The sequence below is a fragment of the Ovis aries genome, chromosome 3 (assembly GCF_016772045.2).
Source record: "Ovis aries strain OAR_USU_Benz2616 breed Rambouillet chromosome 3, ARS-UI_Ramb_v3.0, whole genome shotgun sequence".
NCBI lineage: Eukaryota > Metazoa > Chordata > Mammalia > Artiodactyla > Bovidae > Ovis > Ovis aries.
In genome coordinates, this window is record NC_056056.1 from 135204256 (window position 1) to 135216842 (window position 12587).

Sequence of the window (12587 nt, forward strand, 5' to 3'; positions counted from 1 at the left end):
AAGATGTTTATGGCTACACTGTGTATGAGAAGAAGGGCGCAGCAAGAGAATGAGAGGGTTGGATGGCATCATTGACTCAGTGAATTTGCGCAACCTCCAGGAGATAGTGAAGGACGGGGAAGCCTGGCGTGCTGTAGTTCAGTGAATTTATGCAAACTCCAGGAGATAGTGAAGGACAGGGGTCACAAAGAGTCAGACACAACTGAGTGACTGAAGAACATCAACAATGTATGAGGAAAAACAAAACAACCCAGATGGCCTAAACAGAAGAAAAACCACCATAGCCTTAAAAAATATCGTAAGTATAGGAAATACTGAGGAAGAAGCAAGAACAAATAATCTGTTGCCACAGAGTTTAAATACAGGTAATGTACACATAGACCTTAGCAGTGATCATAAGATTTTAAACAATATAAATTATAATGAGAGAAGTTAAGAAATATGTTCTGTAAATTATCTGCACAGGCTACTCCATCCTGCAGCAGAAAATGCTAAATAGATATTCTTAATAAAACAAGTGAAACAAACTATTTCATAATTATATATATATATACAAATTTTATGATTAATTTTTCTAGCAAAAGCTTAGCTCTCTTCCCTTATCAAATCAAGACTCTGTTCCTACTGAAATTTGTTTTCTTTTTGAGATTAAAGTTAGAACCTTTATTGCTTTCCATACAGCCTCTCTGTAATTTGTATATAATTGAGTTTAGCTGGAAATATGTTTATCTTCTTGTTTAGTCACCCTAAATGTCTCTGGAAAAACAGTATAATTTACAACAGACCCAGTGATTAATCTCTGTTCATTACAGTGATCTGTTCAAGTGACACTGAGTTCTTGAATTGTTTTTCTAGTTAAAAATGCTAAAGAAGAAAAAAAAAATGCTAAAGAAGATGAAATCACTATAAAATTGTTTGCCACCATTTCTTGCTATTATAAGCCTTAATCAAATTAAGTGGAACATTTGGGGTGGGATGGGGAGGGAGATGGGAGTGAGGTCAAAAGGGAGGGGATATATGTATACCTATGGCTGATTCATATTGAGGTTTGACAGAAAACAGCAAAATTCTGTAAAGTAATTATCCTTCAACAAAAAATAAAAAAAAATTAAGTGGAACATTTAAACATGGAGTATTATTATAAAATAAAATTTTGATTCTTTTTGATATGTGAATAATGACACCTATAAAATTGCTAGATTTGTAGTGACATTTAATGGAAATATGACATACCTATTTAGAAGGTTTTGTGGGATTAATCACAAATTTATGTATGTCTGATTTTTATATATGTATATTTAAATTTTATTGAAGTATAGTTGATTTATAATTTTGTGTTAATTTCTCCTATATAGCAAAGTGATTCTGGTATATATATATTTTTTTTTTCATATTCTTTTCCATTTTAGTTTATCACAGGATATTGAGTATAGTTCCCTGTATATATGTCTGATTCACATAAGTTATTTTAATAGTTTCCAGACAAAATAAACACAAGGAAAGAGGCATGGCTGAAGTATACAATAATAATTCTTTCTTAGGGCAGCTAAAGTATCCAAAAGAGAAGGAAGAGAAAACTTAGCTTTTGAAACAAAATACTGGTGTTTAGATTTTGTGTGTGTGTGTGTGTTTTTAAGTCCACATACTTATAGTATTTGTTAAAAATATAAATGTATAAAATATCTATTGGGAAAGGATAAAGAGGCCAATACTCCAGATACAACTATAATAATATTGATACTTCTTGAACTGGAGTTTATTTAACCATCATTATTAGCATCTGGAACACATCAGGAGGCCAGCAACAAGTCACAGAGCACAAATACCACACAGTTCATGCTCTCAAGTATATAGGTAGGCCCAAGGTTTCATTCAGAGCTGTTTAATTCTGAATTGACTCAGTTATTTTGGGCATGGGTATCTAGCTTCTGGCAACACAGAATATTAGAAGCAGAAGTTTCTGATGATACCCAACAATAATGGAAGAAATTGAAAAATCTATAAACATTAGACACAAAAACGTAAGGGAGTTGATTGGAGGAAAAAGAGACATTTCCTTAACTCATAATGGGGTTACATCTTGATAAACCCACCATAAGCTGAAAATACTGTAAGTCAAAAATTCATCTATTGAATGGGCTTTTTTTTGGTGGCTTAGTGGTAAAGAATCCTCCTATGCAGGAGATAAGAGTTCAATCCCTGGATCAGGAAGATCTCCTGGAGGAGGGCATGGCAACCCACTCTAGCATTCTTGCCTGGAGAATCCCATGTACAGAGGAGCTTGATGGGTAGCAAAGAGTTGGACACAACTGAAGAGAGTGAGCTCACTCCCACACACCTATTGAACATCACAGAGTAGACTAGCCTACTTTAAAATGCTCAGAATACTTATATTAGCCTGTAGTTAGGCAAACTCATGAAACACAAAGCCCATTTTATAATACAGCCTTGAATACCTCATGTACTTTATTGGATATCGTACTGAAAGTGAAAAACAGGATGGTTGGGTACAGAGTGCTTGTAACTGTATTGGTTGTTTACCTTCATGATGGTGAGGCTGACTGGGAGCTGCTGCTGTCTAGCATCATCATGAGAGTATCCTACCACATATCATTAGCCCAGGAAAAGAACAAAGGATGATTTCTATTTTTTCTATTTTTTTAACATGTGGCTGTGCACAGTTTTCCCAGCACCATTTGTTGAAGGGTCTGTCTTTCCAGCATTGTGTAGTCTTGCGTCCTTTGCCGTAGATTAATCGACCATAGGTGCATGGGCTTATTTCTAGGTTTTCTGTCTTCTTCTGTTGATCTCTGTTTTTGTTTTTGTGCCTGAACCATACTGTTTTGATGACTGTAGCTTTGTAGTATAGTCTGAAATCAGGAACCCTGATTCTTCCAGTTTCCGTTTTTCTTTTTCAAGATTACTGTTGCTATTCAGGATCTTTTGTGTCTCTATACAGATTTTGAGATTGTTTGTTTTAGTTCTGTGAAAAAATGCCATTGGTAGTTTGATAGGGATTGCCCTGTATCTGTATATTTTCTTGGGCAGCATAGTTATTTTGACAATGTTAATTCTTCCAACCCACAAACATGGTATATCTTTCCATCTCTTTATGTCTTTGATTTCTTTCATCAGCATCTTATTGTTTCTAGGGTATAGGTCTTTTGTGTCCTTAGATGGGTTTATTCCTAGGTATTTTGTTCTTTTTGATGTGATGGTAAACAGAATTGCTTCTCGAATTTCTCTTTTGGATCTTTCATTGTTAGTGCATATAAATGCAACAGATTCCTATGTATTAATTTTTTGACCTGTAACTTTACCAAATTCATTGATGAGTTCTAGTAGTTTTCTGTATAGTATAGTATCATGTATAGTATAGTATAGTATCATGTCATCTGCAAACAGTGATAGTTTAACTTCTTTTCCAATTTAGATTTCCTTTACTTCTTTTTCTTCTCTGATTGCTGTACCTAGGACTTCCAAAACTATGTTGAATGGAAGTAACGGGAGTGGACATCCTTGTCTTTATTGCTCATCTTAGAATGGTTTCAGCTTTTCACCATTGAGTTTGATGCTACCTGTAGGTTTGTCCTATATGGCCTTAATTATGTTGAGGTTTGTACCTTCTATGTCCACTTTCTGGAAAGTTTATCATAAATGGGTTCTGAATTTTGTTAAAAGCTTTTTCTGCATTTATTGAGATGATCATATGGTTTTTATTCTTCAGTTTGTTGATGTGGTCTATCACATTGATTGATTTGTAAATGTTGAAATGTCCTTGCATCCCTGAGATGAATCCCATTTGATCATGGTATTCTTTAACTTTATACACAAAATATAAGCTCAAAGTGGAATAAAGACCTAAATGTGAGACCGGACACTATAAAACTCCTAGAGGAAAACATAGACAGAACACTTTCTGAAATAAATCATCTCCTAGAATAATGGAAATAAAAACAAAAATAAACAACTGGAACCGACTTCAACTCTAAAGCTTTTGCACAGCAAAGGAAACTATATAACAAAAAGACAACCCACAGGTTGAGAGAAAATATTTGCAAATGGTGTGACTGATAGGGATTAGTCTCCAAAATTTGTAAACAGCTTATGATGCTTAACAGCTTCAAAATAGCCCACTGCAAAAATGAGCAGAAGACCTGAATAGACATTTCTCCAAAAAGGCCATACAGATGGCCAACAGGCATATGAAAGATGTTCAGCATAGCTAGTTATTCAGTTCAGTTCAGTTCAGTCGCTCAGTCGTGTCCAACTCTTTGCGACCCCATGAATCGCAGCACGCCAGGCCTCCCTGTCTATCACCATCTCCCGGAGTTCACTCAGACTCACGTCCATAGAGTCCGTGATGCCATCCAGCCATCTCATCCTCTGTCGTCCCCTTCTCCTCCTGCCCCCAGTCCCTCCCAGCCTCAGGGTCTTTTCCAATGAGTCAACTCTTCACATGAGGTGGCTAAAGTACTGGAGTTTCAGTTTTAGCATCATTCCTTCCAAAGAAATCCCAGGGTTGATCTCCTTCAGAATGGACTGGTTGGATCTCCTTGCAGTCCAAGGGACTCTCAAGAGTCTTCTCCAACACCACAGTTCAAAAGCATCAATTCTTCAGTGCTCAGCCTTCTTCACAGTCCAACTCTCACATCCATACATGACCACAGGAAAAACCATAGCCTTGACTAGATGGACCTTAGTCAGCAAAGTAATGTCTCTGCTTTTGAATATGCTATCTAGGTTGGTCATAACTTTCCTTCCAAGGAGTAAGCGTCTTTTAATTTCATGGCTGCAGTCACCATCTGCAGTGATTCTGGAGCCCCCCAAAATAAAGTCTGACACTGTTTCCACTGTTTCCCCATCAGAAATGCAGATCAAAACTGCAATGAGATATCATTCCACACTGGTCAGAATGGGTATCTTCCGAAAATCCATAAGCAACAAATGCCAGAAAGGGTGTGGAGAGAAGGGAACCCTCTTACACTGTTGTGTGCTCAATCACTTCAGTCACGTCTGACTCTTTATGACTTATGGACAGCAGCCCACCAGGCTTCTCTCTCCATGGGATTCTCCAGTCACGAATACTGGAGTGGGTTGCCATGCCCTCCTCCAGGGGATCTTCTTGACCCAGGGATCAAACCTGCGTCTCCTGCATTGCAGGTGGATTCTTTACTTCTGAGCCACTGGGAAAGCCCCTTACACTGTTGGTGGTAATGTAAATTGGTACAGCCACAATGGAGAACAGTATGGAATTCCTTAAAAACTAAAAGTAGAGCTAGCATATGACCCTGCAATCTCACTCCTGGGCGTGTATCTGGAGGAAAGCTTCTGAAAGGTCACATGCACCCTGTGTTCACTGCAGCACTGTTTACAGTAGCCAAGACATAGAAGCAACCCAGATGTCCATTGAGAGAGGAATGGATAAAGAAGACATGGTACATATATACAATGGAATATTCCTCAGCCATTTAAAAGAAGGAAATAATGCCATGGATGGACCTAGAGGGTGTCATATTGAATGAAGTCAGTCAGACACAGAAGGAGAAATACTGTATGACATCCCTTATTCAGTGGAATCTAAAAAGAAATTATACACATGAAATTCCTTACAGAACAGAGACTCAGACTTAGACAATGAACTTATCGTTGTCGAGGGGAAGGGGTAGTTAGGGAGTTTGGGAAGGTCATGTACACACTGCTATATTCAAAATGGACAACCAGCTAGGACACATTGTACAGCACATGGAACTCTACTTAACATTGTGCCAGTCTGGATGGGAGTGGGGTTGGAGGAGAATGGATACATGTATATGTATGGCTGAGTCCCTTCACTGTTCACCTGAAATTACCACAACATTGTTATTGGCTATACTTCAATACAAAATAAAAAATTTAAAGTTTGGGAAAAAAATCATTAGCAAAAAAAATAAAGTGAGAAATGCACATTAAAATGATGTATAACATAACCACATTTATTTAAGAATGTATTCCAGTATCTAATAGCAAATTTCAGAAATGGAAAACCACAATTACATTTGCTCCAAGTTACTTTTACTAATACATGCTCCATGAAATAAAAAGCTTGTCCCTGAGAAAGAAAAAGAACACCAAGGATTTTAGTTTGAGGAAAACAAATCCATCAGATGATTAAATGTCAGATTTCAGTGGCCCCAAAGGCCAACTTCATGAGAAGACATGGAGAAATCCAAACTTACTACCATAACGTGGTTAATAGTGTCATCTTCTGTCAGACTGTATACAGAGCTCTCAATCCATATTTTCTGTTCATAGAGTAGTGGATAATAGCTAAAATTTAAAGCAATTTGAAGTATTCAAGGTCCTATCCTTAATACCTGTCTATCACATGTTAACCTACTCAGTCCTCACAATACACTTATTTGGTAAATATTATCATTCCTCTTTTTTACAGATGAGGAAACAGAGTCACATAGATAATAAACAACTTGTCTGACATCATGCAACCTATGTCAGAACCAGGTTTTTCACTTGGGTTGTCTGACTCCAGAGGCTTGTAATACTGTCCCACCAATATGTTTATTTTAGAAAATTTAGAAAATAGAAAAAAAGTTTACAGAGAAAAATAGTCATCTCCTCAGGATAACTACTGTTAAGATTTTGTGTGTACTTTTCAATGAAAATGTAGTGATGGTTTACTTGTGAAAGGTTGTTGCTAAACCACAAAAGACGCCAAGATTCTTGGCCTCCGGAAGAGAAGAATTCAATCTGGGGCCAGAGATGAGGCTTGATCCCTCAGAGCTTTTGTGTAATAAAGTTTTATTAAAGTATAAAGAGATAGAGAAAGCTTCTGACATAAATATCAGAAAGGGGCAGAAAGTACCCCACTGCTAGTCTTTAGCTGGATGTTATATAGCTACTAGCAGTCTGCTAATTAAAGAATGGAAAGTCTCAAAACTCAGAGAATGGCACCAGGCCCCTCACCCATAACATGCATTTTGAGATAACGTTGGCACCAGGTGAGTCATCCCAGGCCATAAAACGATAGACCTGGATCTTGAAGAAAGGCAGATTACCATACAAATAAATAGTTTCACTAACATAGATTAGGAGAACAATGTATAAGTATAACATACTGGTTTGTCAAGTTAGTTCTGAGCCTAAATCTGAGCCTTTAGGCAGAACCGATTTGAAGATAGAGTCTGGGACAAATGCATAGTATGTTAACATAGCCAAACATGTCCATAAGAAAAATGCATTGGTTAGCTCAAGGTTTGAGAAAAGTTAAGTTCAGGTGGAACCAGGTGTCTTTATGGTAGAACAGAATTTTAAGAAAAACCTTTTTTAAAGTTTGTATAGAGAAGGGGAAAAAAATATAACACTAGTTTGTTTCCTCCTGCTGCTTAAGAGAGACAAAGAATGTCTGACACTTGCAGCCTGTTTCCTCCATTTGGAGACCCCTGGCCTTCCTGCCTATTACCCGCTCACTCGCTAAGTCATGTCAGACTCTTGCACCCCCATGGACTATATAGCCCGCCAGGCTCCTCTGTCCATGGGATTCTCCAGGCAAGAATACTGGAGTTGGTTGTCATCTCCTCCTCCAGGGTATCTTCCCAAACCAAGAATCAAACCTGGGTCTCCTGCATTGCAGGCAGGTTCTTTAGCAACTGAGCTACAAGGAAAGCCCATATAAAAATGTATTTTCCCCCTATACTAGGATTGGAATATACATTCTATTTTATAATTTTTATGATTTTGAGTATTATTCTAAAACGTGGTTTAAAAAATCTTTACACAAAAAAAGAAAAAATCTCTACACAGTATTTCACACCACTAAAGTTACCATCTCCTATTTAACCATTCTCATTTGGACTATTTCCAGTTTTTCACTACTGTAAATACTGTTACAGTGAACATCCTTATCCATAAGTGTTCATGACCATCTAAATTATTTCCTAGTAAGTAACTTGCTAAAAAGTGGAGTTGCTGAACCAAAAATGTGCCTTTTCAAAGCTGTTGGTACAGGTTGTCAAATTGCACGTGTGTTCAGTTGCCCAGTCACATCACTATAGCCCGCCAGGCTCCTCTGTCTATGGGATTTTCCAGGCAAGAATACTGGAGTGGGTTGCCATTTCCTTTCCAAGGGATCTTCCCAACCAAGGGATAGAATTGGTGTCTCCTGCATTGGCAGGCAGATTCTTTACCATTGAGCCACCTAGGAAGCCCAGTTGTCAAACTGCCCTCTGGAAAAGTTGCAGCAGTTTGCATTCACACCAGCAATAGATAGATGTGAGTGCCCATTTTCAGTAAATGCATATTGATGCTTTTTTGTCAATTTGATGTATAATGTGATATTTTTGATAACATGCATATCTTTAATCTTAATCGTAACATCTTTTACTAAATGTTATTGGTTGTTTGGATTTCTTCTTTTCTAATTTGTTTCTTAATGTCTGTTATCACTTTTCTAATAGGCTGGTTTTTTTTTTTCTTACTGACTAGTAAGAGCTTTTAGTATAATTAGACTTCGTATGCTATAAATGTTTTTCCCCCATTTGTTGTTTGCCTTTTCATTACAGTTTTTTTACACTTTAAATTTATCTGAAAATTGTTCTTAGGCTCTGCTTTGCAAACCTGTGGGAGTCTGAATCCATGCCAAGCACTACCTGAGGCTAAATAACCATGTTTTATGTTTTGTACCATTGTCACAGAATGTAAATGATAGGATAAAATTTAAAAATTGAGTCACCTTACAAAGGAAAAACGTACTGTACTGCACAGGGAACTACTTAATGCACTGTGGTGACCTGAATGGAAAGGAAGTCCAAAAGGGGTTCACTTTGCTGTATGGTAGAGACTAACACAGTATTGTAAAGCAACCAGATTCAATAAAAATTAATTTAAAAAATAAAAGAATAGGGAAAAAAATTTTAAAAAGCACAGATTTTTGGCTTGTTGAAATAAAAATTATTGAACCATCTAAAAGTGTTACTAACTCATGATAATTTTTTTTTCTTTTTTCTTTAAAATTTTTTTATGTTGGTTTGATTTCTGTCATACATCGACATGAATTAACCGTAGGTATACATATGTCCCCTCCTTCTTGAATCTCCATCCCACCTCCCGCCCATTCCTACCCCCTCTAGGTTATTACAGAGCCCCAGTTAGAGTTCCCTGGACCAAACAGCAAATTTCCATTGGCAGTCTACTTACATTTGTTACTCTATATGTATCCATGCTACTCTCTCCATTTGTCTCACCCTTTATTTATTTTTAATTGGAGAATAGTTGCTTTATATTATTGTGTTGGTTTCTGCTGTACATTTACATGAATCAGCCATGGGTATACATATGTCTCCTCCCTCTTGAACTTCCCTCCCATCTTCTACCCTATCCCACTCCTCTAGGTTGTCACAGAGCACCAGGTTGAATTCTTGCGTCATATAGCAAATTCCCATTGACTGTCTACAAGCAGTTCATGATATTTTGTCCATGGTATTTTATTCAGTCTGTGGATGCTGTGTGTAAATAACTGTCATATAGCAGTAACTGCTGCTTTCATCTCATTTCATTCAATTCAGTCACTCAGTCATGTCTGACTCTTTTCAGCCCCATAGACTGCAGCACACCAGGCTTCCCTGTCCATCACCAACTCCCAGAGCTTGTTCAAACTCATGTCCATCCAGTCAGTGATGCCATCCAACTGTCTCATCCTCTTCTGTCCCCTTCTCCTGCTTTCAGTCTGTTCCAGCATCAGGGTCTTTTCTAAAGGGTCAGTTCTTCACATCAGGTGGCCAAAGTATTGTAGCTTCAACTTCAGCATCAGTCCTTTCAAAGAGTATTCAGGACTGATTTCCTTTAGGATTGACTGGTTTTATCTCCTTACAATCCAAGGGACTCTCAAGAGTCTTTTCTAGCACCACAGTTCAAAAGCATCAATTCTTCAGCACTCGGCTTTCTTTATGGTGCAAGCCTCACATCCTTACATGACTACTGGAAAAACCATAGCTTTGACTATACAGAGTTTTCTCAACAAAGTAATGTCTCTTGCTTTTTAATATGCTGTCTAGGTTTGTCATAGCTTTTCTTCCAGGGAGCAAGCATCTTTTAGTTTCATGGCTGTAGTCACCATCTGCAGTGATTTTGGAGCCCAAGAAAGTAAAGTCTGTCACTATTTCCATTGTTTTTCCATCTGTTTGCCATGAAGCTTTCATCTGGGACAGCCTTATAAATATAGGTCAAGTCCGGATACAGTAGAGGCTACACATTATTAAGGAGTCTTCAGAAGTTTTCTACTTTATCTACCTTGGCAGGGCAGGGGAAGAAGGGAGAAAAGGACCAATGAGTACCTCTGAAAGCCATGGTGACTGTCCCATTCTCCTTAGCTTCATCTTGCTTTCCTAGTCTTGGCTGTCCCAGGCAGAGTTTAGAGAGGGAGTTCCCCCAAATTCTGTGGGCAAGTATGAGACCTGAGTTCAGGAATGGAAAACTTGAAATTTCCTGATGGAAAAAAAATTTCTCCACAGAAGAGGACAGAATGGAAGAGGAGACCCAGATTTGGAGAGGTTGGTGATGTCCTCTGGGTTACACAGGTTAGGCTCGAGAGATGCATGTTACCCATTCAGGTGACTGTCTGGTAGAAAGCTGGACATGAAGATTTGGTTAGAAGAGAGCTGAGCCTGATACTTAGATTTGGAAACCATCTGTGTGCATGGTCATTGAAAACTCAGGGAACGTGAGAGTACACAGGTGTATATAGCAAAATTAGAGCCAAAAAAGAACTCCATTGTTAGGGGATGGTCACCGGAAGAATAGCCAGCAAAAGTAGTTTTGCAAAACAAAAAAAAAGTGGTTTTGCAGCAAAAGTGTTGAAATCAGAGCAATACAAAGCCTCAGTGATAAGCACTGTGGTGAAATGATAAGAATATGTGCATTAAAGTCAGATCTGCTGGCCGTGTATCGTGGGACAAGTTTCTTAACCTCTCTGGGTCTGTTTTCCCAGCCCAACATGAAGACAATACCTGTGTTGAGGACTGTGTGAGGGCTGAATGAGAATGTAGGAAAGTCCCTGGTTCTATTAAGCAGTGAGTGGGTGCTTTGTAGGAGCTAAGGAAGAATATGATCCCCTAAGAGCATTCTCAGTGCTTAAACCTGAAATGATTATTTGCTTTGCTGAGAAGTTGTGAGATTAGTAACACTGTAAGCAAACCATCTCCTAATTGTGCCAGTTAATGCCCGATCTTGGGACATAAGAATTTGAGGATCAGAGCTTTTTCAGTTACAGTTTTGATGTTGGCCTGCCCTTGAGCCAAAATTATAGTCGGCCCTTGATATTCACAGGTTCCACATTCTCAGATTCAACCAACCACAGATCGAAAATACTGGGATAAAAATCCAAAAAGTTCAATAAAGGCCAAACTTGAATTTGCCACATGCTAGAAACTGTTTACATAGCATTTACATTGTGTTAGATATTATATGTAATCTAGAGATGAGTTAATGTATGTGGGGGTATGTCCATATAAGTTATACACAGACACCACACCATTTTATATAAGGGACTTGGGCTTGTGTTGATTTTGGTATCTGTGGTGGGGGCAGGGAGGGACCTCCAGGCATACTAGGGACAACTGTATATTATTGCCTCGAAACATGGTCTTCAAGTCCTTTTCTTCTTGAGGAATTTCTCTGTTGGAAAAAACACTGGGGATTGCAGAACATCCTTTTCCCCTAGAGTAGTAAATTCAAATGTTAAGGTACTCATATCTTTAGTATGTTCACTTATATTTAGAATAAAACTTTTAAGACTAGTTTTTAAGCAAACAATAAAGGTAATATGTGAAAATTACATATGGTATAAAGAATTTCAAAGTATACAGATAGATGTAAAATGTAAAGTAATTCTTACCCCTTATCCGATTCCTTTCCCAAGAGCTTGTTGTTATCGTTCAGTCGCTAAGTCATGTCCTACTCTTTGCGATCCCATGAACTGCATCACAGTTCTCTGTTCATCACTATCTCCCTGAGTTTGCTCAAACTCATGTCCATTGAGTCAGTGATGCTATCCAACCATGTCATTCTCTGTTGCCTCCTTCTCCCAAGAGGTAACCACTGTTTATAATTTCTTGTTTATCATTCTCATTAACATAAATACTTATATAGGTATATTCTCCCCCCCACACACAAATGGACTTGTACTCTACATAATATACTGTTTTCATTGCCTTTTAAATGAACAATATCTCGAGGATTTTTTTTGTCGCCATAGGTAGCTCTTCCTTGTTCTTTTTAACAGATGCACAGATATCCTTTACACTGTGTGACAGTTTACATAACAGCCTCCAATTAATGGATGTTTAAGTTATTTCCAACTTGCAGTATTTCAAATACTACAATGAATATTTTCACATATGAATGAGTTTTTGCACATTTATACAGTATAGTTATAGGATAAATTCCTGTTGGATGAAGGAGTAAGTGTACTTGAAAATTTAATACTATTAAATAGCACTCCAGAGAGGACACTTCCTCCAACTAGGGTGTCCAGTCCTCCAAACCCATCCCAGCACCATATTGAACTTAAAAGTCTCTGACAGAATAGTAGGTAA

The 12587-nt window shown here is 37.8% G+C and overlaps 1 protein-coding gene across 4 annotated transcripts in view; it reads left to right on the plus strand.

Annotated features, from left to right (window-relative positions):
* Positions 1-12587, plus strand: part of SLC11A2 (solute carrier family 11 member 2) — a 153163-nt gene that overhangs the window by 49576 nt on the left and 91000 nt on the right. The window lies entirely within an intron of this gene.